The 25458-nt window shown below is 54.0% G+C and overlaps 1 protein-coding gene across 7 annotated transcripts in view; it reads right to left on the bottom strand.

Annotated features, from left to right (window-relative positions):
- The window catches only part of CRTC1 (CREB regulated transcription coactivator 1), a 99824-nt gene that overhangs the window by 53772 nt on the left and 20594 nt on the right, over positions 1–25458 (bottom strand). The window contains exon 1 of one of the 7 annotated variants that reach the window (XM_030935585.1): positions 19218–19380. The exons of the other annotated variants lie outside the window; for them this stretch is intronic. The gene's annotated coding sequence lies outside the window, so the exon portion shown is untranslated. Of the gene's footprint in view, positions 1–19217; positions 19381–25458 lie in introns of those variants that run through there. 7 annotated transcript variants of the gene reach the window in all.

The following is a 25458-nucleotide window of genomic DNA, read 5'->3' as shown; positions in this document are numbered from 1 at the left end:
TTATTATTCTTTTAAAGATGGGGTCTTGCTCTGTCACCCAGGCTGGAGTGCAGTGGTGCAATCATGGCTCACTGCAGCCTCAACCTTCCGGGCTCAAGCAATCTTCCTACCTCAACCTCCCCAGTAGCTGGGACTACAGCCGCAGGCCAACACGCTTAGCTAGTTTATTTTTGGTAGAGACGTGGTCTCCCTATGTTGCCCAGGCTTGTCTCGAACACCTGAGCTCCAACAATCCTCCTGCCTCAGCCTCCCACAGTGCTAGGATTACAGGCGTGAGCTACCACACCCAGCCTGAACCAACTTCTAAAGAAAATAAGGCAGGCAGGTGCGGTGGCTCACACCTGTAATCCCAGCACTTTGGGAGGCCAAGGGAGGTGGATCATCTGATGTCAGGAGTTCGAGACCAGCTGGTCAACATGGTGGAACCCCATCTCTACTAAAAATACAAAAATTAGCCAGGCATGATAGCAGGCACCTGTAATGCCAGGTACTTGGGAGGCTGAGGCAGGAGAATCACTTGAACTCAGGAGGTGGAGGTTGCAGTAAGCTGAGATCGTGCTACTGAACTCCAGCCTGGCTGACAGAGCAAGACTCTGTCTCAAAAAAAAAAAAAAAAAAAAAAAAAAAAAAGGCCAGGCAAGGTGGCTCACACTTGTAATCCCAGAACTTTGGGAAGTCTTTGGGAGGTCGAGGTGGGCAGATCACTTGAGGTCAGGATTTGAGACCAGTCTGGCCAACACAGTGAAACTCCATCTCCACTAAAAATATAAAATTAATCAGGTGTGGTGGCACATGCCTGTAATCCCAGCTACTCAGGAGGCTGAAGTGGGAGAATCACTTGAAACCAGGAGGCGGAGGTTGCAGTGAGCCAACATCGCACTATTGCACTCCAGCCTGGGCCACAAGAGAGAAACTCCGTCTCGGAAAAAAAAAAAAAAAAAAAAAAAAAAAGGAAGAAGAAGAAAAGGCACGGAGAAGTTTCCTGGAGCTGCTCTGTGATGTTACGACTGCTTTTTCAAGTGACTTGGTGTCAGGAATGAATGAAATCAGGATCTCTGATACTTTTAAGCCCAAGCCCATTGTCCTGGTTTTGCTTACCCGCAATGCATCCCAGGCAGCGATTGAAGCTGAAGAGGCCTGGGAATAAAGTTTCAAATGAGGCTAATGAACAATTCTTCACCTAGTAACAAAAGGGGCGGAGATGGGCCAGGGCGGGGCACTCCCCCCACCCCTGGGCAACCTCACCGGGAGGGCCAGGGCGGGGCACTCCCCCAACCCCTGGGCAACCTCACCGGGAGGTCCAGGGCGGGGCGCTCCCCCCACCCCTGGGCAACCTCACCGGGAGGGCCAGGACACCAGGGGAGGGGGCACTTGTCCTGACCCCAGAGTCCTCCTTGGTCCATCCCCGACTCTTGGGCATGATAGTCTCCTGGGGCTGCAGTAAGAAATGAGCACAGGCCGGGCGCGGTGGCTCAAGCCTGTAATCCCAGCACTTTGGGAGGCCGAGACGGGCGGATCACGAGGTCAGGAGATCGAGACCATCCTGGCTAACATGGTGAAACCCCGTCTCTACTAAAAAAAAAAAATACAAAAAACTAGCCGGGCGCGGTGGCGGGCGCCTGTAGTCCCAGCTACCCAGAGGCTGAGGCAGGAGAATGGTGTAAACCCGGGAGGCGGAGCTTGCAGTGAGCTGAGATCCGGCCATTGCACTCCAGCCTGGGCAACAGAGTGAGACTCCGTCTCAAAAAAAAAAAAAAAAAAAGAAATGAGCACAAACCAGGTGGCTGACACAACAGAGACGTGTTCCCACACAGCTCTGCAGGCTCTCAAAGTAAGGTGGAGGCCAGGCACAGTGGCTCACGCCTGTAATCCCAACACTTTGGAAGGCTGAGGTGGGTGGATCACCTGAGGTCATGAGTTTGAGCTCAGCCTCACCAACATGGTGAAACCCCACCTCTACTAAAAATACAAAAGAAAATTATCCAGGCATGGTGACAGGCGCCTGTAATCCCAGCTACTTGGGAGGCTGAGGCAGGAGAATTGCTTGAATCCAGGAGGCGGCAGTTGCAGCGAGCCGAGATTGTGCCACTGCACTTCAGCCTGGGCAACAGAGTGAGACTCTGTCTCAAAATAAAATAAAATAAAAGAAAAGAAAAGCAAGGTGGCCTCTCTCCCAGCTGTGGCGGCTGCTGGCTGTCCTCAGCGCCTCTTGGCTTGTAGACGGATCGCCTCACTCTTTGCTTCTGTCTTGTTGTGCCCTTTCCCTGTCTTCTTTTCTAGGCTGGAGTGCAGTAGCGCGATCTCGGCTCACTGCAACCTCTGCCTCCAGGTTCAAGCGATTCTCCTGCCTCAGCCTCCCACTTAGCTGGGACTACGGATGCGTGCCACCATACTCGACTAATTTTTTTTATTTTTAGTACAGACAGAATTTCACCATGTTAGCCAGGATGGTCTCGATATTCTGACCTCGTGACCCGCCTGCCTCAGCCTACCAAAGTGCTGGGGATTACAGGCGTGAGCCACTGCGCCTGGCCTTGTCCTTTTCCCTTTCTGTGCCTGTGCCTCTGTTTTGCCTTGTTTGTTTGTTTGAGACAGGGTCCCACTCTGTCACCCAGACCGGAGTGCAGTGGCAGAATCATAGCTCAGAATCATAGCTCATAGCCTAGAACTCCTGAGCTCAAGCGATTCTCTTGCCTCAGCCTCCTGAGTAGTTGGGACTACAGGCGCACGCCACCATGCCTGGCCAATTATTTTTTAATTTTTTGCAGAGATGGGGTCTGGCTATGTTGCCCAGGCTAGACTTGGACTCCTCCCACCTTGGCCTCCTAAAGTGCTGGGATTACAGGCCTCGGCCACTGTGCCTGGCCTGTTTTGCCTTCTTTTCTCTTTTTTCTTTTTCCAAGACGGAATCTTGCTCTATCACCTAGGCTGGAAGGCAGTGGCACGATCTCGGCTCGCTGCAACCGCTGCCTCCTGGATTCAAGCAATTCTCCTGCCTCAGCCTCCCAAGTACCTGGGATTATAGGCACCCACCACCGCCCCCCCTAATTTTTGTATTTTTAGTAAAGACGGGGTTTCACCATGTTGGCCAGGCTGGTCTCAAACTCCTGACCTCATGATCCACCCGCCTCGATCTCCCAAAGTACAGGGATTACAGGAGCGAGCCACCGCGCCCGGCCTCTGCCTTCTTTATAAGGACACCAGTCACTGGATTTAGGGCCCACCCTATTCCATAATGACCTCATCATGACTTAATTCCATCTGTAAAATCCCTATTTCGAAATGAGCTCACTCACAGGTTCTGGATGAACGTGAACTTTTGAGGGGACACTGTTCAACCCTCTACATTCACCAAACCCCATGCCACCTCCAGCCCACACTAAGAACCATCCCAGGGAAGCAGATGACATGGCTCTCACCTCATCCCTGTAGCCGGCCACCTGAGGGCTCCTCTGGGGCAGCCAGCTCCCCTCCTGGACCTGGGCCTCCTCTGCTGTCCCCCGGGGACCGAGGGGTGAAGCGAGGCCGGCACACGTCAGCAGTGCTGGAAATGCGTGAGGCTCTGAGAGGCAGGTGGCTGGGAGTGCTGGCCGAGCCATTTGGCAGCATCCACCAAGTGCCTGAGCAACGTTCCTGCCCTCTGACCCGGTAATCCCACTTCTGGGAAGCTCTCCTGAGGGAAATCGTCCAGAACGCAGATTTATGCGCGAAGATGTTCCTGCGTCACCAGCTAGGAGAGCAAGGAGCTGGAGCCTGTTCCAGGGCCCAGCCTCAACTCCAGAGAAGATTGAGGGCGTGGTACATGAGTCGGGAGGAAGTACTTTCTAGAACATCTTTACTGCAGATCTGCATGGGCACAGGCAGACCTGGGCTGAGGCTAGGTGGCCCCCGTCCCTGGGATGTCCCCAAGGGGGTCTGGGCAGCAGGAGCGGCCAGGGTGACTGGCAGCCCTGGAAGCTCCACACACGGGGAGAGAGGAATTCTCCAGAACACGGGAGGGTCAAGGCAGATCCCGTAAGCCAGAATGTGTTGGGGGAAGGTGGCGGAACACCTGAGCCACGTGAGAGAGAAAAAGAATTAGACCCAGGAGAGCAGGGAGAAGCCCCTGACCCAGGCCAGAGATGTGGGAGGCTCAGGAAGAGGGAGGAGGGGCTGGTGCCAAGGATGGCCAGGCCTCCCCAGGGATGCAAGTGGCCAAGCTGGGTCCAGCCGGCAGCCTGGTGCCCCTGTGAGCACGCATAGCCACAGGTCTGGCACTGATGTCTTCTCCAACGCTGACCCAGGGGCCCGTGTGTGGGGACGGCTGGCCAGGCTGCCCTGACCTCTGCTCCAGGAGGGTGCCCGAGGCCTCGTAGGCTCTGGGTGGGGACTAAAGACTCCCACTCCTCCTCTCCAGGATAGAGACAGGCAGGAACCCAGAAACCAAGTGATGACGGAGAGCAAGGATTCTGGGAGCTGGACAGGGACTCCCTGGAGGCCACAGGGAGGGACAACCAAGATGGATCACGCTGCCTAAGGGGTGCTGGCCTCAGGCCCGAGCTGGGGGAGAGAAGCGGCGAGAGGTGCAAAGGCCTGCAGAGGTCAGAAGTCACAGGAGGCCTCCCCCTCAGCACTGCCACGAGGGGCCAGGCGGGGGCACTAGGTAGCGAGGGGGGGTCTCACACAGGGATGCTGGCCTAGAGCACTAGGAAGAAAAGACACTGAGCTCCTCAAGGTGAAGCATACAGGGTTCTCCTGGGCATACTCAGGACACAGGGGACACTCCCCAGCTCCAGGCGGGTCCAAGGGACAGACCAGCAGGAGTGCTCCCAGGTGGGGCCAGTGTGCTGAGGGAAGGTGGAAAGGGGGTGACAGGGGCAGAGGCCTTAGGGAACCGCCAAGGCAACCAAGTAGGTGAGGGGCAGATCCCAACCGCTTGATGCGGGTCAGCTCAGGTACTGGGGAGTGAGTTCATGGTGTCCCCAAAAGGTCATATCCACCTCCTCATTCCTGGAACCTGAGAGTATGACCTTATTTGAAAAAAGAGTCTTTTCAGACATAATTAAGGGAAGGATCTTGGGATGAAGAAATCATCCTGGATTAGCCGGGATGACCCTACATCAGGTGGCAGCTCTGTTCTTTTAAGAGACAAAAGATGAGACACAGATGCAGAGCGGGACAGCCGGGATTGGGGCGATGCGGCCACAAGCCAAGGAACGGCTGGAGCCACTGAAAGCTGGAAGAGGCAGGAAAGATTCCTCCCCAGAGTCTCCAGAGGAAGCTCATCCCTGCCGACACCTGGATTTTAGACTTCTGGGCTCTAGAACCACAAGAGAAGACATTCTTGTTCTAAACAGCCCAGGTATAGTACTTTAATATGTTACAGTAGCCACCAGAAACATACATGGCCCCCCAGTTCCAACAGGTGCTGCTGTCTCCCCTTCCAGGGCAGGGCTGAGAACCTGAAAACCCCAGGTCCCTCGATCCTAGAGCCGGCTCATCACGGAATCCCCCCACGCACAGCAACAACCCGTTACCTCTCTCTTTCTTTTAAGATGAAAATGAAATTGACTCCTAGCGAGTGCAGAGAACAACACCCCACGCACCCACACATCCCACCCCACAGACTGATCAGCTGTCACTGCTCCCTCCTGGGACCTCGCCATCTACAGAGGGGATGAGGGAGCCGTGTCGATGCTGCCAAGGAGCCCATCCGCCCCACCGGTTCCCGCCTGGAGGCCAGGGGACACCCTCGGCTCACGGTGTCGCTCTCTCGACTCCCATGACCACATATGTGGGATGCTTTGTTCTGTGCGGGGAGGTTTCACACATCTCATAAGTGCAGCACACGGTGTCTGCTTCTGTCTGGGGTGATGGTGGAATGCCATCGCCATTAACACACCAACATGCATCCTCCCTCCTGGGGACTCCTGGAGCACGGGGACAACTGAGAGGACGGTGATGTGTGCAATGTGCCCTACACTGATGAGGCTGCTGTGGGCCTGGCACAGGCAAGGTGGGTCAACGCAGGAGCTGTCTCACTCCATCTAGGACCAGTATCCCTGCAGGGCCACTGCCCTGTTGTCCACAGGCCATCTGACTACATCAAAACATGCAGCTAAGGCTCCCTCTCCAGCCCCCAAACAAATGGCAATTAGGCAGAAATACCAACCAGATGCCCTCTCACCCTCCAGAGTTCTCTCTGAGGTCCTTTATCTAATGTGACGCAAGCCTACCGTTAGGAAACCCGTCCTGGACCTGGGGTCCCCGGTGAACCAGCCTTGGCCACAAACTTCCAATGCTTTAAGCCACAGCATAGAGATGCCACGTGGTGACACAGACACCCACCCTTCATCCCTTCCTCATGCCCTGCTACTTCCTGAGAGCTGTCTTCAGAAGCAAGGATGCTAAGGCAGACGGGAAGAGACAGGTCTCCATCTCTCCCCATGGGGAGACTGGAGATGAGATGTCAACAGACTTACAAACTGCAGGTAGACGGTTAACAACACCCAAAAGACAAAACCCAACAAATAAATGGATAAACAAAATGTGGCCCACCCATACACAAAATATGAGTGTAGGCCGGGTAATTACAGTGGCTCAGGCCTGTCATCCCAGCACTTTGGGAGGCTGTGGCAGGTGGATCACCTGAGGTCAGGAGTTCGAGACCAGCCTGGCCAACATGGTGAAACCCCATCTCTACCAAAAATACAAAAATTAGCCAGGAGTGGTGCCCCATGCCTGTAATCCCAGCTACTTGGGAGGCTGAGGCAGGAGAATCGCTTGAACCCGGGAGGCAGAGGATGCAGTGAGCTGAGATCGTGCCTCTGCATTCCAGCCTGGGCAACAGAGCAAGACCCTGTCTCAAAAAAAAAAAAAAAAAAAATGATTGTAGCATTGATTCATCCTACAGCATGGACAAACCTCGAAGACATGATGCTGAGTGACAGAGGCCAGACACAAAAGTCCACGTGGTGTGAGATTTCCATTGATATGAAATGTCGAGAACAGGCAAAGTCACAGAGACAGATTAGTGGTTGCCAGGGGCTGGGGGTGGAAATGGGGAGTGACTGCCTGCAGGACGAGGTCTCCCTCTGGGGAGATGGAAATGTTCTGGGCACAGACAGAAGTGAAAGCTGCACAGCACTGGGACTGTGCTACATGCCACCACAGCATACTCTAAAATGCTTAATTTTATGTTACGTGAACGTCACATCCATTCAAACACTGGTGGCTGTCCTTGGCCTCCCTGGCTTGTGGCCGCATCACTCTGGCCTCTGCCTCCTTCATCACGTGGCCTTCTGGCTGTATGCCTGTGTCTTCTCCTCTTTAAATAAGGACACCGGTCATGGGATTCAGGGCCGATCCTAAATCCAAGATGATCTCATCTCAAGGTCTTTCACTTTATCACACCCCCAAAGATATTTTTTCCACAGAAGGCCACAGTCACAGGTTCCAGGACTTAGGACATGGGCGCATATGTCTGGGGGACACTCTCCAATCCACTCCACCAGCATCTCTGAAGCTGGCTGGGAGGCACCTGGCATTCCTGTGGCCTGTGTCCACACTCCAGGTGCCCTCTCCCCAGCCAAGGGGCCCCGGACACCTTGGTAACTGCTTGGCGTGTTTTCTCGTCTCACGCTCAGGGTTGCAAGCTCTCCCTGGTAGGATGGCAGCAGGGCTGGGATGAATCTCGTCTGGGACTTAGTCAGCGGATGCATAGGTGTGGGGGTCCCCGGTGCATGTCCCCAAAACCCACGGCCCCTGGCGAATCACGGCAGACTCTGGCCTCTGCTGAGACCCCGGCTGCACAGTGACCCAGGTACTCCCATGTGCTGGATCATGGGGTGGAGTATGTCACGGCACCTCCTGGGCAGACCAGAAGAGGCTGGGGGACCTCAGTAAGGGCCAGTGACTATGGACATGGCAGAAATGTCTCGACATTTCATATCAATGGAAATCTCACACCATGTGGACTTTTGTGTCTGGCCTCTGTCACTCAGCATCATGTCTTCGAGGTTTGTCCATGCTGTAGGATGAATCAATGCTACAATCATTTTTTTTTTTTTTTTTGAGACAGGGTCTTGCTCTGTTGCCCAGGCTGGAATGCAGAGGCACGATCTCAGCTCACTGCATCCTCTGCCTCCCGGGTTCAACATTCTGCTGTGGTTGCTGGGTACCCTGGAAACACATAGCCATGTCCTAACCCCTCGATCTGTGAATGTGACCATATTTGGAGAGAGGGTCTTTGCAGATGTCATCAGTTAAGATGAGGTCAAGGCCAGGTACAGTGGCTCACGCCTGTAATCCCAGCACTTTGGGAGTCCAAGGCAGGTGGACTGCAGGAGGCAGAGGTTGCAGTGAGCTGATTGTGCCACTGCACTCCAGCCTAGGCAACAGAGTGAGACCTTGTCTTAAAAAGAAAAAAAAAGGCCGGGTGCAGTGGCCTCACACCTGTAATCCCAGAACTTTGGGAGGCCGAGGTGGGCAGATCACAAGGTCAGGAGATTGAGACCATCCTGACTAACACAGTGAAACCCCATCTCTACTAAAAGCACAAAAAATTAGCCGGGCATGGTGGCGGGCACCTGTAGTCCCAGATACTCAGGAGGTTGAGGCAGGAGAATGGCGTGAACCCAGGAGACGGAGCTTGCAGTGAGCCGAGATCACGCCACTGCACTCCAGCCTGGGCAACAGTGCAAGACCCCATCTCAAAAAAAAAAAAAAAAAATGAGGTTGAACTCAGGTAGGATACACCCTAAATCCAACGACTAGTATCCTCAGAAAAGAGATAAAGACAGGCACAGGGAGAGGAAGGAGTTGTCCACATGACAATGAAGGCAGAGACTGGAGTGATATAAAGAGGGCCTGGAGCCACCGAAGCTGGAGGAGGCAGGAAGGATCCTCCTGCAGGCACCAACCCTGCTGACACCTGCACTGAATACATTTCTATTGTTTTAAGACACCCAGTTTGTGGTCATTTGTCACAGCAGCCAACAAGAAAGGAAGGACTGAGGCCCCATGCATGTGTGTACGCAGTGTACATGGGCAGAGGGAAAGGGCCCCATGCATGCATGCCCGTAGTATATATAATTAGAGAGAGACCGCCCCATACATGCGTGCACATAGTGTACATGAGCAGAGAGAGAAAGGGAATTCCAAAACTTGGCCGGGCGCGGTGGCTCACACCTGCAATCCCAGCACTTTGGGAGGCCAAGGTAGGTGGATCTCTTGAGGTCAGGAGTTCGAGACCAGCCTGGCCAACATGGTGAAACCCCGTCTCTACTGAAAATACAAAAGTTAGCCGGGGGTGGTGGCACACATCTGTAATCCCAGCTACTCGGGGGACTGAGGCAGGAGAATCGCTTGAACCCGGGAGGCAGAGGCTGCAGTGAGCCGAGATCGCGGCACTACACATCAGCCTGGGAGACAGAGTGAGACTCCATCTCAAAAACAAAACACAACAAAAAAAATCAACTCACTTTTTCTCCACCTTGACTCAAAACACACGTCTCGGTGCACTCTTGGCTTCTGGAATGTGCAAGCACACATCTCTATTTGTAGCTGGGGGAACAGATCCTTTGCAGTTTAATTTAAAATCTTATCACCAACTGAATAACACAAACCACTGGCGGGGGATTCTGGCTGCTTAAAACAGGGTCTCCCTCCCGGAGAGCGGCCCCTCTGTCCCGGGCAAGAAGCCCGACGCTGATGCCGCCCACATGGATGTGCCTAGGGCCTCCCCGGAGGCGGCCTGTGCCCGTCTTGAAAACGTCAGGCCTGGTTTCTGACAGGTGCCGGACCTAACCTCAGGGAAGTCAGATCCCAGATGCGGCGGAGGAGGCCCGGCCCTGCTCGCCCAGGGTCAGCCGCCCGCAGGCCTCTGGGATTCTGAGCACTGCAGGGCGATCTGCCAGGAGCCACCTCCGGTCGAGGCGGAACAAATGATTTTTGAAAACGGCATCTGCCTGCACACAGGGCTTGCTTGGGGTCTGGGCTGAACCCGCCTCTCTGAGCAGCTCTTTCGACGCTGCCTCCCCCCAGGACGACTAAGACAAAGGCGACATGCCCTCATTACCATGGGCCCAAAATAGCTTTTATGCTCCATTTTTTAGACATAGCTTGACTATGGAGTTACATAACACCAAAAGTCATTTTGTGATTTGGGAGGCCAGATCCTGGGCCTGCCAGGGCCCACCTGGTACCCCTCGAGTGCCCTCACAGCCCCGTCCCAAAGGCTTCACCCAGGCCCCCGAACTCCTAGTCGGGTCCCAAGTGGCACCTGCTGTAGGCCGTAGGGACCCAGTGGGGTCGGCCCTTGCCTGTCTCACCATCTTCAGGCCACCTTCTGGGCCAGGTACCACACTCGGACTGCCCCGAGGGCGCACACGATGCAGGGAAGGACCAGGCCCAGAGGAAGGGTTACTAGTTGGGGGCTGCACCCAACAGGGTAGAGGAAGCAGGGACAGAGGATGGAGGTGTCCCTTTCCTCTGCCTGCCTCGTCACGCCCACGATCACTTCCCAGCAGCTCGACCTCCAGGGCCTGTCGTCAGCCCCCTCCCTAGAAATAGCCCATGTCATCTCGCACCCAGACACCTGTGTGACTTCCTCCCCGGCCTCCCTGCTCCCTCTGCAAGTGGCCGCCGAGACTCCTTCATTTTTTTCTCTTTATTAATTCAGTTCAAATCGTGTCATGCTCCTGTTTTAAATACACCAGTAGGCTTCCATCCTATTTAAAATAAACCCCCAATCCGTGTAGCGGTTCCTCAACAACTGACATGCTGAGCTGCTGTATGACCAAGCAATCCCGCTCCTGGGCAGACGCCCCCAAAACGAAGACAATCATATGTGAGTGTGTGCACCAGCACAATGGACAATAGCCAAAAGGTGGGAAAATCAAGTGTGTGCCAAGGGATGAATGAATAAGACTGTGGTCTGTCCATACAGTGCAACAGGATTCAGCCATGAAAAGGAATGAAGGCTGGGCACAGTGGCTCATGCTTGTAATCCCAGTGCTTTGGGAGGTGGAGAAGGGAAGATCACTTGAGGCCAGGAGTTTGAGAGCAGCCTGGCCAACAAGGCAAAAGCCCGTTTCTAAAAAAAAAAAAAAAAAAAAAAAAAAAAAAAAAAAAAAAAAACAATTAGCCAGGCATACATGGTGGTGCACACCTATAATCTCAGCTATTCGGGAGGCTGAGGTGTGAGGATGGATAGAGCCCAGGAGGTGGAGGCTGCAATGAGCTGTGATCGCACCACTGCACTCCAGCCTGGGTGACAGAGTGAGACTCTGTCTCAAGAGGAACAACAAAAAAGGAAAGAAGCACTGACCCATGCTGCAACGTGGATAAACCTGAACATGCAACGCTGAGTGAGAGAAGCCAAGTACAGACCGCCACAGAATGTGAGATTCCATTGATGTGAAATGCTCAGAACAGGCAAATCCACAGAGACAGGAAGCAGATTAGTAACTGCCAGGGACTGGGGAGGAGAGGAGGGGAGGGACTGCTAATGGGGACAAGGTCTCCTTTTGATGATGAGAATGTTCTGGAACTAGATAGCTGTGATGCCTGCACAATACTGTGAATGCGCTGAACGTCACGGAACTGTTCACTTTCAGATGGTGGATCTTACGTGGCGTTCACCTCAACAATAGATAGGTAAGATTCAAAGCCGGCCCCATGACAGGGCTGCCCAGGCCCTGCTGTCTTTTTCTTCTCCCTCACTCCTGTCCCCACTGCCAGGTCTTCTTCCTGCTGTCCAAGGCCCTCTCCCCAGGGAGCCTCTGCCTGTGCTGTTCCTGCCTCACACACACAGCCCTGTGTCTGGAAACCACTGCTGCCTTGACCAGGGCTGGCAAGCGAAACCGTCCTGCGAGAGGCCCTGCTCTGCTCCCGCCCGGCATTCGGCCCACCCCGGAACCCTGCACCCTCCTCTCTGAGCTGCATCCTCCAGTCCTGCCCCCACTTACTGTAGGCTGAGGCTGGAGGGCAGTGTTTGAGCCCAGGGGTCCTGCATCCAAGCTGGTGGCCACCTCTCTGGGCCTCAGTGCCCCACACACAGGCAGAAACACAGGCTCCTGTGAGTGAGCACTACGACCCTTCTGCGGGCACAGTGTTTGAGGCAGTTGGCTCCGGAGGGGAGGGACTGGCCCCTGAACAGTATGCCGTGGCAGCCCCGCTCCAGCTCAGCATCTATGGCAAGGGCTCCAGGGCTGCCCTTGACCCCAAGGGCCATCACCCAGTGGTCATTACTGCACCAGGGACAGAGGCCACAAGGAGACAGACCCAGTCCTGGCTCCCACACAGCCTGAAGACCCTGGGAGAGGGTGCTGGGGGAAAGCCTTCCCCTGGGCCCCCCACTCCCAAGCCCAGCAACCCCCTCTCAGCCCCACGCTGAGAATGTCACCATCACCCCTCACTCAAGGCTCCCCGAACTCATGTCTCCAGCCCAGCGCCAGTCACCCTCCCAGGGAGGCTGTACAGACATCACAGGTGTTCACACACATGTACCCAGTCACATGTGTGCACACTCACAGCCATGCACATAGTCACACTGTATCTATCAACAAATTCATGCACGTGCATGCACACATGCTCACACGCAAACACACAGGCTCACAATCCTGTCCTGCCTGCATGCCTGTTTATATGTGTGCATGCACACCACACCATACACACGTCCATGTACGCTCACACAGGATGTGTGTGCCAGCTCCCACTCACTTGCATGCACACGAGCACATTCACACCTGCCCAAACCTGGCCATTCCTTAGGAACCCCCCATGCCCCACCTGGCTCCCCCGTGCCCCAGCGCCTCTTCTGCCCTCTCGCCTCTTCTGTCCTCACTCTGGCCCAAGCCACATCGTCTCTTGCCTGGACAAATACAGAAGCCTCCTACTGGGGTCTCAAGTTAACCCTGCGGCCCCCAAACCACTCAGCTGGAGTCTCTCCAAACTTCCCATCTGAGCAGGTCACTCCAGCTCTAAAGGAAAGACCCCACAGCATGCTCTACTCACCGGCCCCTATCCTGGCCACGCCCTCTCCACACACTAATGCCTGCTGGGCTCCGCCTGGGCTAAGAGTCATGCAGGAGCCGGCCAGGCGCAGTTTCTCACACCTGTAACCCTAGCACTTTGGGAGGCCAAGGTTGGGTGGATCATGAGGTCAGGAGTTTGAGATCAGCCTGGCCAACATGGTGAAACCCTGTATCTACTAAAATTCCAAAAATTAGCCAGGCGTGGTGGCAGATGTCTGTAATCCCAGCTACTCGGGAGGCTGAGGCAGAGAACTGCTTGAACCTGGGAGGCAGAGATTGCAGTGGGCCGAGATCGTGCCACTGCACTCCAGCCTGGGCGACAGAGCAAGACTCCGTCTCAAAAAAAAAAGAGTCATGCGGGAGCCACATTCTTGCCCCACCTCCAACAGTGACCCTCAGGCTCATGTCCCCACCCAAAGACCACACCCCCCACCACGGATGGGCTGTGGCTGCTGCACTCACTACGGGGTCCCCACAGCGGGGCACTGGGCAGGGCAGCAGGGAGCACATGCCACCAGTGACTCTGGGAGTCCTGAAGGCATCCCTCCCCACCTGCAGCCCCGCATGGGGCCCAATCTCAGCATCCCCGCTCTTTGGCGACACCCCTCCACCCCCCAGCTGCCAGCACATAAATGTACACCTGTCCCAGGCTTTGGGTGCAGGAATGCTGGAGGCAGCTCCAAACAGCAGCCAACCGCAAACAGTGGCAGGAACAAGCATGGACTGCAGCAAAGTCAACAGGGAAACGGGATGCGGCCCTGAGAAGGGTGGGTTCAGCCAGATGGGCCCCTTGGCTGGGACAAACCTCTAAACAGGCCAACTCAGAGAGACCCCGGGCCTGGGAGCCCACCTGCACGTGCAAATAGCACTTGGTTCCAAGACATGATCACACAAATGATGAAAGCAAAAGCATCATGATGTCCACACACTGAGAAGCAGGGGAAAAGGAGAGGACAGGCCCGTCCCTGGGGCCACAGGTGGCTGAGGGGTGGCTGCAGCTCCCTGCTGGGCATGGGGCCTGCACCACAGTACTTACTCTCTGTTGTGGGACGTACTCCTAGAAAGGTATGTCCAAGTCATGACCCCCGGCACCTGGAATGGGAACTTACTTGGAAATAAGGTGTTCACAGCTATAATTGAGTTAAGGTCATGTTGGAGTAGGGTGGGCCCTAATCCAATGGCAAGGGTCTTTACAAGAGAGGAGAAGGGGTATTAGCCAGGCGTGGTGGCGTGCACCTGTAATCCCAGCTACTCAGGAGACTATGGCAGCAGAACTGCCTGAACCCGGAAGTTGGAGGTTGCAGTCAGCCAAGATGGCACCACTGCACCCCCGCCTGGGTGGCAGAGAGAGTCTCTGCCTCAAAAAAAAAAAAAAAAAAAAAAAAAAGAGAGGAGAAGGGGAAAGAGACACAGACACACAGGCCAGGTGAAGACAGAGTCAGAGACTGGAGTGATGCGGCCACAAGCCAAGGAGCGCCTGGAGCCCCCAGAGGCAGGAGGGATCCGCCCCTAGAGCCTTCTACAGATAGAGTCAACCTTGCCCACACCTTGATCTTGGACTTCTGGCCTCCAGAACTGGGGGAGTGTACATTTCTGTTTCTTAAGCCACCAGATTTTGTGGTCATTTGTAGCAGCAGCCCCAGGACACCAACAAAAACTGTGCTTGAAAGGCCCCTGAACAGGCACAGAAACCCTTCCCAAAGCCCAGGCTGGGAGCTGCAGGCCCCAGAGCCCAGTGCGGGCAGGAGAGGCCCCTCAAAGGTCAGAGAGAGGGCAAGAGAGTATACAGGCCCCAATATTCAGGGTGCAGACAGCGGGATGTGGCCAGGAGGCTGGAGGTTCCCTGGGGGTCATCAACATTTGGGGGTGAGAATGACACCTCAGTTCCTAACCTGCCATGCTGAAATGAGAACGCTCTGGAGAGACCGTTCTGGCGATCAGAGCACAAGCTGGCCAGTAGCCACATCTGACTGGTGGACGGGAAGTTGCTCGTCTGTTTAATGAGCATTAGTTTTTAGGCCAAGTGTGGTGGCTCACACCTGTAATCCCAGCACTTTGGGAGGCCAAGGCGGGCAGATCACGAGGTCAGGAGTTCGAGACCAGTCTGGCCAACATGGTGAAACCCCCTCTCTACTAAAAATACAAAAACTAGCCGGGCGTTGTGGCGCATGCCTATAATCCCAGCTACTCAAGAGGCTGAGGCAGGAGAATTGCTTTAACCCAGAAGGCGGAGGTTGCAGTGAGCCAAGATCACGCCACTGTACTCCAGCCTAGGTGACAGAGCAGGACTCCGTCTTAAAAAAAAAAGAGCGTTAGTTTTGTTGCAAAGCAAATAGCAGGTGGATGGAGGGCGCCTCCCCGGACCCACTGGGGATACCGTGTCACGGCTGCATGTGCACTACCATGTCTTCCTGCAAATGGAGCTGTTCTGATTCCTGCTGATTTCTGGGGCACCCCAAACCCTAGCTTGGGATACAGTGCTGTGGAGGGTGGCCTTGGGTGTGCATGGCTCACCCAGCCTCATGCATATGTGAAAGGACAGTATGGGCTTGCGTGGCGCCCAGCGTGCCCTCCCACCCTGCTGCTTCCAGGCAAACTAGGGTACCAGGAGAGGTGAGCGTGGGCCGCCCACAGGAGGCATGTGGCTGCTATTTTTAGCGTAGGTTTCCACACTCACAGGCCCTCCCAACACAGCTCTACCCACCAGGCTAGGGAGAGGGCTGCCGGTGGTGCAGGGCTCACCCCAGCAGACATTACAGGGCTGTGTCCTCAAGCTCCCACCTCTGCGCGGCCTTTCAGGATGTCAGCTCCTCCCCTCGTGGGCAGCTGGGTGTACAGAAAGGGGCTCTGTGCCTGGGCACACCACTTAATATCCTTGGGCCTTTGTTTCACGCACAAGTGGAATATTCCAAATGGACCTTGGCAGGAATCCCAGCCAACACGAACCTGTACCCTGAGCTAAGGCCAGCCGGTGGTGAGCCTGGCCTCTGCAGAGCTGTACAGAAACACCACAAACCCCAACAACAGGCCCAGTAACATTGGAGGGAGGAGGGGCATGAGAAGGACGCCTAAGAAGGCAGGGCCTCAGCTCCCACAGAAGGGTCACAGCAGAGAACATGGAAGAGGAGCCTACAAAACCGGTCTACTCTGGGAAGATAGCCCGGCCACTACTCAAACAGTTAAACCCAGAGTCTCTGCATGATCCCGCAATTCCAGTCCTCAGTATAGACCCAAGAGAACTGAAGATAGCGTCCACACAAACCCTGCAACACACATGTCCATGCAGCTCTGTTCGTAACAGCCAAAATGTGGAAACAGGCCAAATGCCCATCAACAGACAAGTGGATGAACAGAATGTGTTCCATCCATACAGCAGAATGCGCTTCAGCCAGATGTGATCCATCCATAACAGCAGAATGCTATTCCGCCATGGAAGGGAATGAAGCACTCATCTCATCCACGCTACGATGTGGAAGAAGCCTGAAGATACGATGCTGACTGAGAGAGGCCAGACACAAAACTCCACATAGTGTCAGATTCCATTGATCTGAAATGTCCAGAACAGGCAAATCCATAGAGACAGGAAGCAGACTGCTGGCTGCCAGGGGCGGGGGAGGGTAAGGGGAGTAACTGCTGATGGGGATAGGGAGTGGGGTTTTTTTTTTTTTTTTTTGAGACAGAGTCTTGCTCCATCACGCAGCCTGGAATGCAGTGGCACGATCTCGGCTCACTGCAGCCTCCACCTCCCAGGTACAAGCCATTCTCCTGCCTCAGCCTCCCAGGTAGCTGGGATTACAGGGGTATGCCACCACGTCTAGCTAATTTTTGTATTTTTAGTAGAGACAGAGTTTTGCCATGTTGGCCAGGCTGGTCTCAAACTCCTGACCTCAAGCGATCTGCCCGCCTTGGCCTCCCAAAGTGCTGGGATTACAGGAATGAGCAACTGCGCCCAGCTAAGAGGGGTCTCTTTTAGGGGGGATGAAATGTTCTGGAGCCGGGTAGAGGTGATCACTGCACAATATTGAGAAGGTACTAAATGCCACTAAATTGCATACTTTAACATGGCTAATTAGGGCTGGGTATGGTGGCTTATGCCTATAATCCCAGCACTTTGGGAGGCCAAGGCAGGCAGATCACCTGAGGTCAGGAGTTCTAGACCAGCCTACCCAACATGGTGAAACCCTATCTCTACTAAAAATACAAAAAAATTAGCTGGGTGTGGTGGTGGGTGCCTGTAATCTCGCTACCAGGAAGGCTGAGGTGGGAGAATCACTTAAACCTGGGAGGCAGAGGCTGCAGTGAACCAACATCACACCACTGAACTCCAGCCTGGACGACAGAGTGAGCTCCTGTCTCAAAAACACGCAACCAAACAGATGTCTAACTGGGCCAGGCACAGTGGCTCATGCTTGTAATTCCAGCACTTTGGGAGGCTGAGGCAGGAGGATGGCTTGAGCCCAGGAAGGGGTTTCAGACCAGCCTGGGTAATATGGTGAGACCCATCTCCACAAAAAATTTTAAAAATTAGCTGGCCATGGTGGTACACACCTGTAATCCCAGCTACTTGGGAGGCTGAGGTGACAGGATCACTTCAGTCTGGATATCGAGGCTGCTGGGATAGAACTACTGTACTCCAGCCTGGGCAACAGAGCAAAACCCTGTCTCAAAAAATTAAATAAAGGCTAATTTTTATGTTATATGTATTTTATCTCAGTGAAAAAAGTATAAAGGAGAAATAAAAAGTATACCCAAGGTTCTGGCAGTGTGGGGGTGGGTGGAGGGGCCTAAAGTAGACCACCCTAGTGCCTTCTAACCAGGAAGCCACCACAGCCCCACATGTGTATAAGGAAGAGGACGTCAGCTGCTGATCCAAGACCCTTGGCCATAAGCTTCTCAGCCATCACACACCCCCTCCCAAGGCAGCCGGGAATGGGCGGAACTGCCCGGCACCCACCCCGGGACCTGCGCGGCCGCCCCACCCACTACAGCCCAGAGGCTCTCGGGCCCACGTCAGAGCCTGTAACCTGGCAGGCAGGAGCAGGAGCGTGGCCGGCTGCAGCTGTGGCCTTCCTGAGGTCTGAGAAGCATTTTTATAAAAATGCAAACTGGTGGCCAACTGTTACTTTTTTTTTTAAGTTAACTTAAACATCAGAATTGCTTGGCTTCTCCTGAAATGCTGGAAGTGCCGACAACTCAGGGCCCGGATTCCTGGCAGGCAATGGATGCATCCCCAGCTCCCGCCCAGCCCAGGCACGGAGGCGCAGGATCAGTGCCCTCATGCTCCCCCTCCAAGGCGGCCCTGGGGCCGCCAAGGCCAACACGTCCCACTGCCCCTCACTCTGGGTCGGCAGCTGCATGGGCTGACCCAAGGCCTGGAGGGAAGGACGCCCCCGCCAGCCCCCGACCAAGAAGTCCTCCCAGGCCCCTCCCTGGGAAGTGGGCCACCTGGGACGGGAAGGTTCAGCGCTAGGATGCCGCATGTGGCCAAGCAAAGCTGGGAATGCGGGTCTCACCCTGAGCCAAAACCCCAAGGAAATTCACTGCAGCTCATCCAGCAGTTAACTATTAGCAGCCCTGGCCACAGTGGACTCCCCATCAGCTGGAGGCCTACAAAGCCCTGAGGAGTGGGCACTATGGGGTGGGACAGGGAGAAGAAAGAGGGGTGACTGGCCAAGCCTGGGCATGGGCTTTCTAAACAGTCAAGGGTGAGGCCAGGTACAGTGGCTCACACCTGCAATCCCAGCACTTTGGGAGGCCAAGGCAGTGGATCGCTTGAGGTCAGGAGTTCGAGACCAGCCTGGGCAACATGGCGAAACCAAATCCCGTCTCTAGTAAAATACAAAAATTAGCTGGGCACAGTGGTGGGTGCCTGTAATCCCAGCTACTGGGGTAGCTGAGGTAGGAGAATCACTTGAACCCCGAAGGCGGAGGTTGCAGTGAGCCAAGATCGAGCCACTACACTCCAGCTTGGGCGACAGAGTGAGACTGTCTCAAAAAAGTAAAAATAAAAAATAAAAATAAATGTAAAAAATAAACAGTCTAGGGTGCTTGAGGGTGTGACCCTCGCTACCCTCTGACCCAAAGCCCCCATGGGAGCGAACAGCTAAACACGGCCAGGAGCCCAGCCGGCCGCCCACTCACACTGGCTCCTGGCTCCCACCCCATCCAGCAGCCCCAGAAAACCCTGCATGTCCAGCTCACCCAGAGGGATGGTCCCTTTCAAGAAGGATCTGCTGGCCAGGCACTGCCCCCAGGCAGTAGGATGGGAGGCCAGGGAGGGACGTCGAGGCACAGGGAGTCCATAGCAGGGGAAGCCACAAGTCCTTGATGGCCCAGGACAAGCTGTGCTAGCTCAGACGGGCATGGGCCGGGCAGCTGGGTGGGTAGATGGAGGAAGGAAGTGGGGGATTTCCGAGTGAGTGGGGCTATGCAGAAAGCAAGCCGGAAGTGGAGTGGGGGGAAGGTGGCCAAGGAGGTGACGCTGGACCTGGGAAGAGCACTCCAGGCAGGAGGCCCCGTGAGCACAAAGGCCCTGAGGTCACACAGGGACCATGACAGGGGCCCGCCAAGGAAGCCAGGGTGGGCAAAGAAGTTGGTGGGGGGCCTGGCGGGCTCAGAGCCTCAAGAGAGCTGAGCCTTGTGGGACCCCACCCTGGGTGGGACAAGAAGCCACCGGAAGGATTTAACCAGGAGTGACCTGAGCTGCCCTCCCTGCGGCCGAGTCATTGCTGCTGGAGGAGGCAGGACCAAGGGGCCAGGGCAGGGCAGGCAACATGGGAGCAGCAGCCCATCCATGGCGGGGGACGTCCCAGGCCTGTCCCAGGCCTCGGCCCTCGGAGCCCTCAGGTCCTAACTTCAGGGCTCCTGATCCTGGCTGCATTCCAGGCTGGGGGTCCCAGCATGAGGAAGCCTGCCCAGGGCAGACGGGACCCATCTCCCCCAGGTGGAGTCCTAGGTGCACTGCCAGCTTCCCAGAGGACCTCAGGAGGGGTGTCCGCAGGTACCGAGGCTCATCCCAACTCCCATCCAAGGCCTTGCTCAGACACAGCCCCCAGCCACCCTCAGACGCCCTCTCTGCTCCCTCTCAGCCCCAGGCAGATACTGCCCTTCTTACCCTGCTGTCTCCCTCCTTTCTGTTCAGGCCCCAAGTTGGGCCTGGAGGCTTCTCCCACTGAAGCTGTCCTGGCTCCTGCTACCTGGCCTGTTCCTTGCGCCAGGAGCCACACCCCACTGCTGCAGCCCTTCTCCCGCTGCCTGAGGGTTAGGTGTGGGGGCAAGGTGTGCATAAAAAGGCACATGAGGGGACATCAGGACAGAGGATGAGGGGCCAGGTGAGGGGAAAGGTGGTCCCTGTGTGAGGGAGGCCATGAGCACCAGACTGGGAGGCCCTGTCCCCTCAGCTACTACCTCCTCATGTGCACCCTGCCAACACCAAGCCTCTGCAGTTGCTGTGCCCACTGCCAGGTGCACCTGTGTCTCTGGGCTCCACGGGGCTCCTCCCATGCCATGCCTGGCACCTGCTGCTCCAGGAACAGCCCCGGGACCCTGCACCTCCGGGCGCCACGCGGGCTCAGAGGAGGTACTGGGCGGACATTTACCCACTGCACCCATGACGCCTTCCCCTTGGCCTTCCTCCCGGGTCTAGAGACAGCACCCCATGGAGGACAGGGCAGCAGGGAGCAGAAGGGAGGAGTTGCCAGGGTGGCCACATGGCTGCCTGAACTGAGCACACCTCTGGGCTTGCCACGGTGTGGGACACTGGTATGAGGGCAGGGTGGCCAAGTAGGGGCGGGAAACCAGGGTCCTCCTGCTTCTGGGCACCGCTCAGCTGGGGGCAGGGCCAGCATCCACGGAAGATACCACAGGGTCCCGAACAGCGGTGGGACAGGAAGAGCCGGCGCCGCAGGAGCCCTGACTTCGGTCCCCACTCTCCGTCTGCCCCTCAAACTTGGCTCTCAGAGGATTCAGCCTCTGTGCTTCTCACGTCACTCCTTATTGTCAACTAACTCCCAAGTGCCACCCCAGCCCTGCTTCCAGAATATTCCCTGAGATGCCCCAGGAGACTCCTCCAGCCCAGCAGCCCCTTGCCAGGCTCGTCGTGGCCCCAATTCCCCCATCTCATGTGCCCAATGCACCTGGCCCTGGCAGACAGAGCCACGATCTTCCTGACACTGAAGTCGAAGCCAGAAACCCGGGGTGGCCCCGTTCCTCTCTCGGGCACCCTGATAAGGGCAGTCTGGGGTCCCCTCTCCTCTGCAGTTCCTGAGCCCCTCCAGGACCCACACCTCCCTCCTCTGTTCTCCTCGCCAACCCCACCATCTTTTCTCTAGCCTTTCCTAAAGCTCAAAGCTGATCCTGGCCCACCCCTCTCCACCCTGTAGCTGGCTGTGAGATCACGTTCAAGCTCCCCAGCTTGGCTCTCGGGCCCTTCCAGATCTGGGTCTCCTCTCTCCTTCCTCCCTCCCGGCCTCCTCTAAGCCTCTGGGCCTCCATATATGCTGTTCCTCCTCCACCCAAAGACCCTTCCCTTACCTACCCACCTCTTACACCAGCAACTCGGACCTCACCCCTAACGCCCCACTACAGAGCTCTCCTCCTCCAGGCAGCCCTCTCAGCAAACATGGCTCCCTTCATGGAGCACTACCTGTGCGAGCTACAGTCCTGAAGACTGTTCATGCATTGACAGAGTTAACCCCCTTCACGGCACATCTTACAGACAGGGAAACTGAGGCATGGGCCAATTATGGGCTTGCCCAGGGTCACACAGCTGGGAGGAGGAGAGCGTGACTTCTTTTTGTTGCTGTTGTTTGAAATAGAGACAGATCTGACTATGTTGCCCTGGCTGGTCTTGAACTCCTGGGCTCAAGTGATCCTCCTGCCGTGGCCTCCCAAAGTGGTGGGATTACAGGCGTGAACCACTGCGCCTGCCCACAACTTAATATTTTAGAGGTGGCAGTACTACCCAAAGCAGTCTAGATTCAATGGAATCCCTACTAAAATACCATTTTTTGAAGAAATAGAAAAAAATCCACCCTAAAATCCACATGGAATCTCAAGGAATCTGAAAAAGACAAGACAATCTTGAAAAAGAACCAAATTGGAGGACTCACATTTCATGACTTCAAAACTTAACTACAAAGCTACAGTATTCAAAACAGTGTGGTACTGACATAAAGACAGATATCAAGACCAATGGAATAGAATAGAAAGCCCAGAAATAAACCCTTACATATATGGTCAAGTGATTTTCAACAAGGGTGCCAAACCATTCAACGGGCAAGGGACGGTCTTTTCAACAAAACAGCTCTGGGAAAACAAGATCTCCACATGCGAAAGAATGAAGCTGTGCCCTGACCTAACACCATATACAAAAATTAACTCAAGACGGATCAAAGATCTAAAGCTAAAACTATAGAAGTAAAAAACTAAAACTGTAATTCTATAACTAAAACCATAAAAGCTAAAACTATATATACCAAAACTATAAAACTCTTGGAAGAAAACAGAGGAAAAGCTTCATAACACTGGATTTGGCAATAATTTCTTGGATCTGACACCAAAAGCACAAGCAACAAAAGAAAAAATACATAAATTGGATGCTGCCAAAATTAAAAACACTTGTGCATCAAAGGACGTAATCAACAGAATGAAAGGCCCCATTCCCACGGAACGAGAGAAAATATTTGCGAATCATATAGATGATAAGGGATCAATATCTAGACTATATAAAGAACTCTTACAACCCACCAACAAAAAGAAAAACGACCCAATTTAAAAATAGTCAAAATGTGAATATACTAAAAGGCCCTACAAAACAAGGGCAAAGGACTTGAATAAACATTTCTCCAAAGACACACAAATGACCAATAAGCACATGAAAAGATGCTCAACAGCACTAATCATTAGGGAAATGCAAACCAAAACCACAATTCCTATCAAAATATCCTTTTTTGCAGAAATAGAAAAAAATCCACCCTAAAATCGATACGGAATCTCAAAAAACCTCAAATAGCCAAGACAATATAGAAAAAGAAGAATGAAATTGGAAGACTCACACTTCTTTTTTTTTTTTTTTTGAGACGGAGTCTCGCTCTGTCACCCAGGCTGGAGCGCAGTGGTGCGATCTCGGCTCACTGCAAGCTCCGCCTCCCGGGTTCACGCCATTCTCCTGCCTCAGCCTCCCGATTAGCTGGGACTACAGGCGCCCGCCACCACGCCCAGCTAACTTTTTGTATTCTTTAGTAGAGACGGAGTTTCACTGTGTCAGCTAGGTTGGTCTCGATCTCCTGACCTCGTGATCCGCCCACCTCGGCCTCCCAGAGTGCTGGGATTACAGGCGTGAGCCACCGCGCCCAGCCCGACTCACACTTCTTGATTTCAAAACTTAACTACAAAACTACAGTAATCAAAAGAGTATGATACTGGCATAAAGAGAAACATAAAGACCAATGGGGCCAGACACCTATAATCCCAGCACTTTGGGAGGCCAAGGCGTGGGGATCCTCTGAGGTCAGGAATTCGAGACCAGCCTGGTCAACATGGTGAAACCCCGTCTCTACTAAAAATACAAAAATTAGATGGGTGTGGTGATAGGCACCTGTAATCCCAGCTACTCAGGAGGCTAAGGCAGGAGAATTGCTTCAACCCGGGCGGAGGAGGTTGCAGTGAGCCAAGATTGCGCCACTGTACCCCAGCCTGGGAGACAGAACAAGACTCTGTCCCAAAAAAACAAACAAAAAAAAAAAACCAATGGAATAGAATAGAAAGCCCAGAAATAAACTGTCACATATATGGTCAAGTGATTTTCAAGAAGGGTGCCAAACTATTCAATGGGGAAAGGATGGTCTTTTCAACAAATAGCTCTGGGAAAACAGGATCTCCACGTGCAAAAAGAAAAACAACCCAATTTAAAAATAGATAAAGTATGAATATACTAAAAAGCACCAAAAAAAAAAAAAAGAAGAGAGAGAGGAGCAGGAAAAGGGCACAGGATTTGAATACACATTTCTCCAAAGACAGACAAATGGCCAAGAAGCACATGAAAAGATGCTCAACATCATTAATCATTAGGGAAATGCAAACCAAAACCACAATCCCTATCAAAATACCATTTTTTGCAGAAAAAAATGATATTAGGATTAGTAGATATTAGTAGACATTAGGATGGCTACTATCGAAAAGTCAGAAAATAACAAGTGTTATTGAGGATATGGAGAAATTAAAATCCTTATGCACCGTTGGTAGGAACCTAAAATGGTATAGCCACTACAGAGAACAGTGTGGCAGTTCCACAAAAAATTAAACATGCTGGCTGGGCATGGTGGCTCACGCCTGTAATCCCAGCACTTTGGGAGGCCAAGGCAGGCAGATCACCTGAGGTCAGGAGTTCGAGACCACCCTGCCAAACATGGTGAAACCCCACCTCCATTAAAAACACAAAGATTAGCCAAGTGTGGTGGCGCACGCCTGTAATCCCAGCCACTCAGAAGGCTGAGGCAGAATTGATTGAACCCGGGAGGCGGAGGATGCAGTGAGATGAGATCGCACCACTGCACTCCAGCATGGGCGGTAGAGCAAAACTCCATCTCAAAAAAAATTAAACATACAGGCCGGGTGTGGTGGCTCAAGCCTGTAATCCCAGCACTTTGGGAGGCCGAGATGGGCGGATCACGAGGTCAGGAGATCGAGACCATCCTGGCTAACACGGTGAAACCCCGTCTCTACTAAAAATACAAAAACTAGCTGGGCGAGGTGGCAGGCGCCTGTAGTCCCAGCTACTCGGGAGGCTGAGGCAGGAGAATGGCGTAAACCCGGGAGGCGGAGCTTGCAGTGAGCTGAGATCCAGCCACTGCACTCCAGTCCGGGCGACAGAGCGAGACTCCGCCTCAAAAAAAAAAAAAAAAAATTAAACATACAATTACACATGATCCAGCAATGCCACGTCTGGGAATATACCCAAACAAATTCTGAGTAGGTACTCAAAGAGATGTACACCAATGTTCACAGCAGCACTATGCACGACAGCCAAATGGTGGAAACCAGCCAAATGTCCGTCAACAGATGAATGGATAAACAAAATGTGTCCCATCCATACAGTGGAATAACAGCCTTAGAGGAGAAGGACGTTCTGACACATGTTACAATGTGGATGAACCTTGAGGATATTATGCTCAGTGAAATAAGCCAGACACAAAAGGACAGATCCTGGATGATTCCACTTACATGAGGTCCCTAGAGTCGTCAAACTCATAGAGGTGGAAAGTAGGATGGTGGTTGCCAGGAGCTGGGAGGGGATGGAGGGTGGATGGTGAGGGGTGGTGGGTGGTGAGGGGTGGTGGGTGGGGGGTGGGGATGGGTGGGTGTTTAATGGGGACAGAATTTCAGTGTGGGAAGATGCAAAAGCTCTGAACACAAATGGTGGTGATGATTGCAAAACAATGTA

This window comes from Rhinopithecus roxellana, chromosome 8 (assembly GCF_007565055.1).
Source record: "Rhinopithecus roxellana isolate Shanxi Qingling chromosome 8, ASM756505v1, whole genome shotgun sequence".
NCBI lineage: Eukaryota > Metazoa > Chordata > Mammalia > Primates > Cercopithecidae > Rhinopithecus > Rhinopithecus roxellana.
This window is presented reverse-complemented; position numbering and strand designations above follow the sequence as displayed.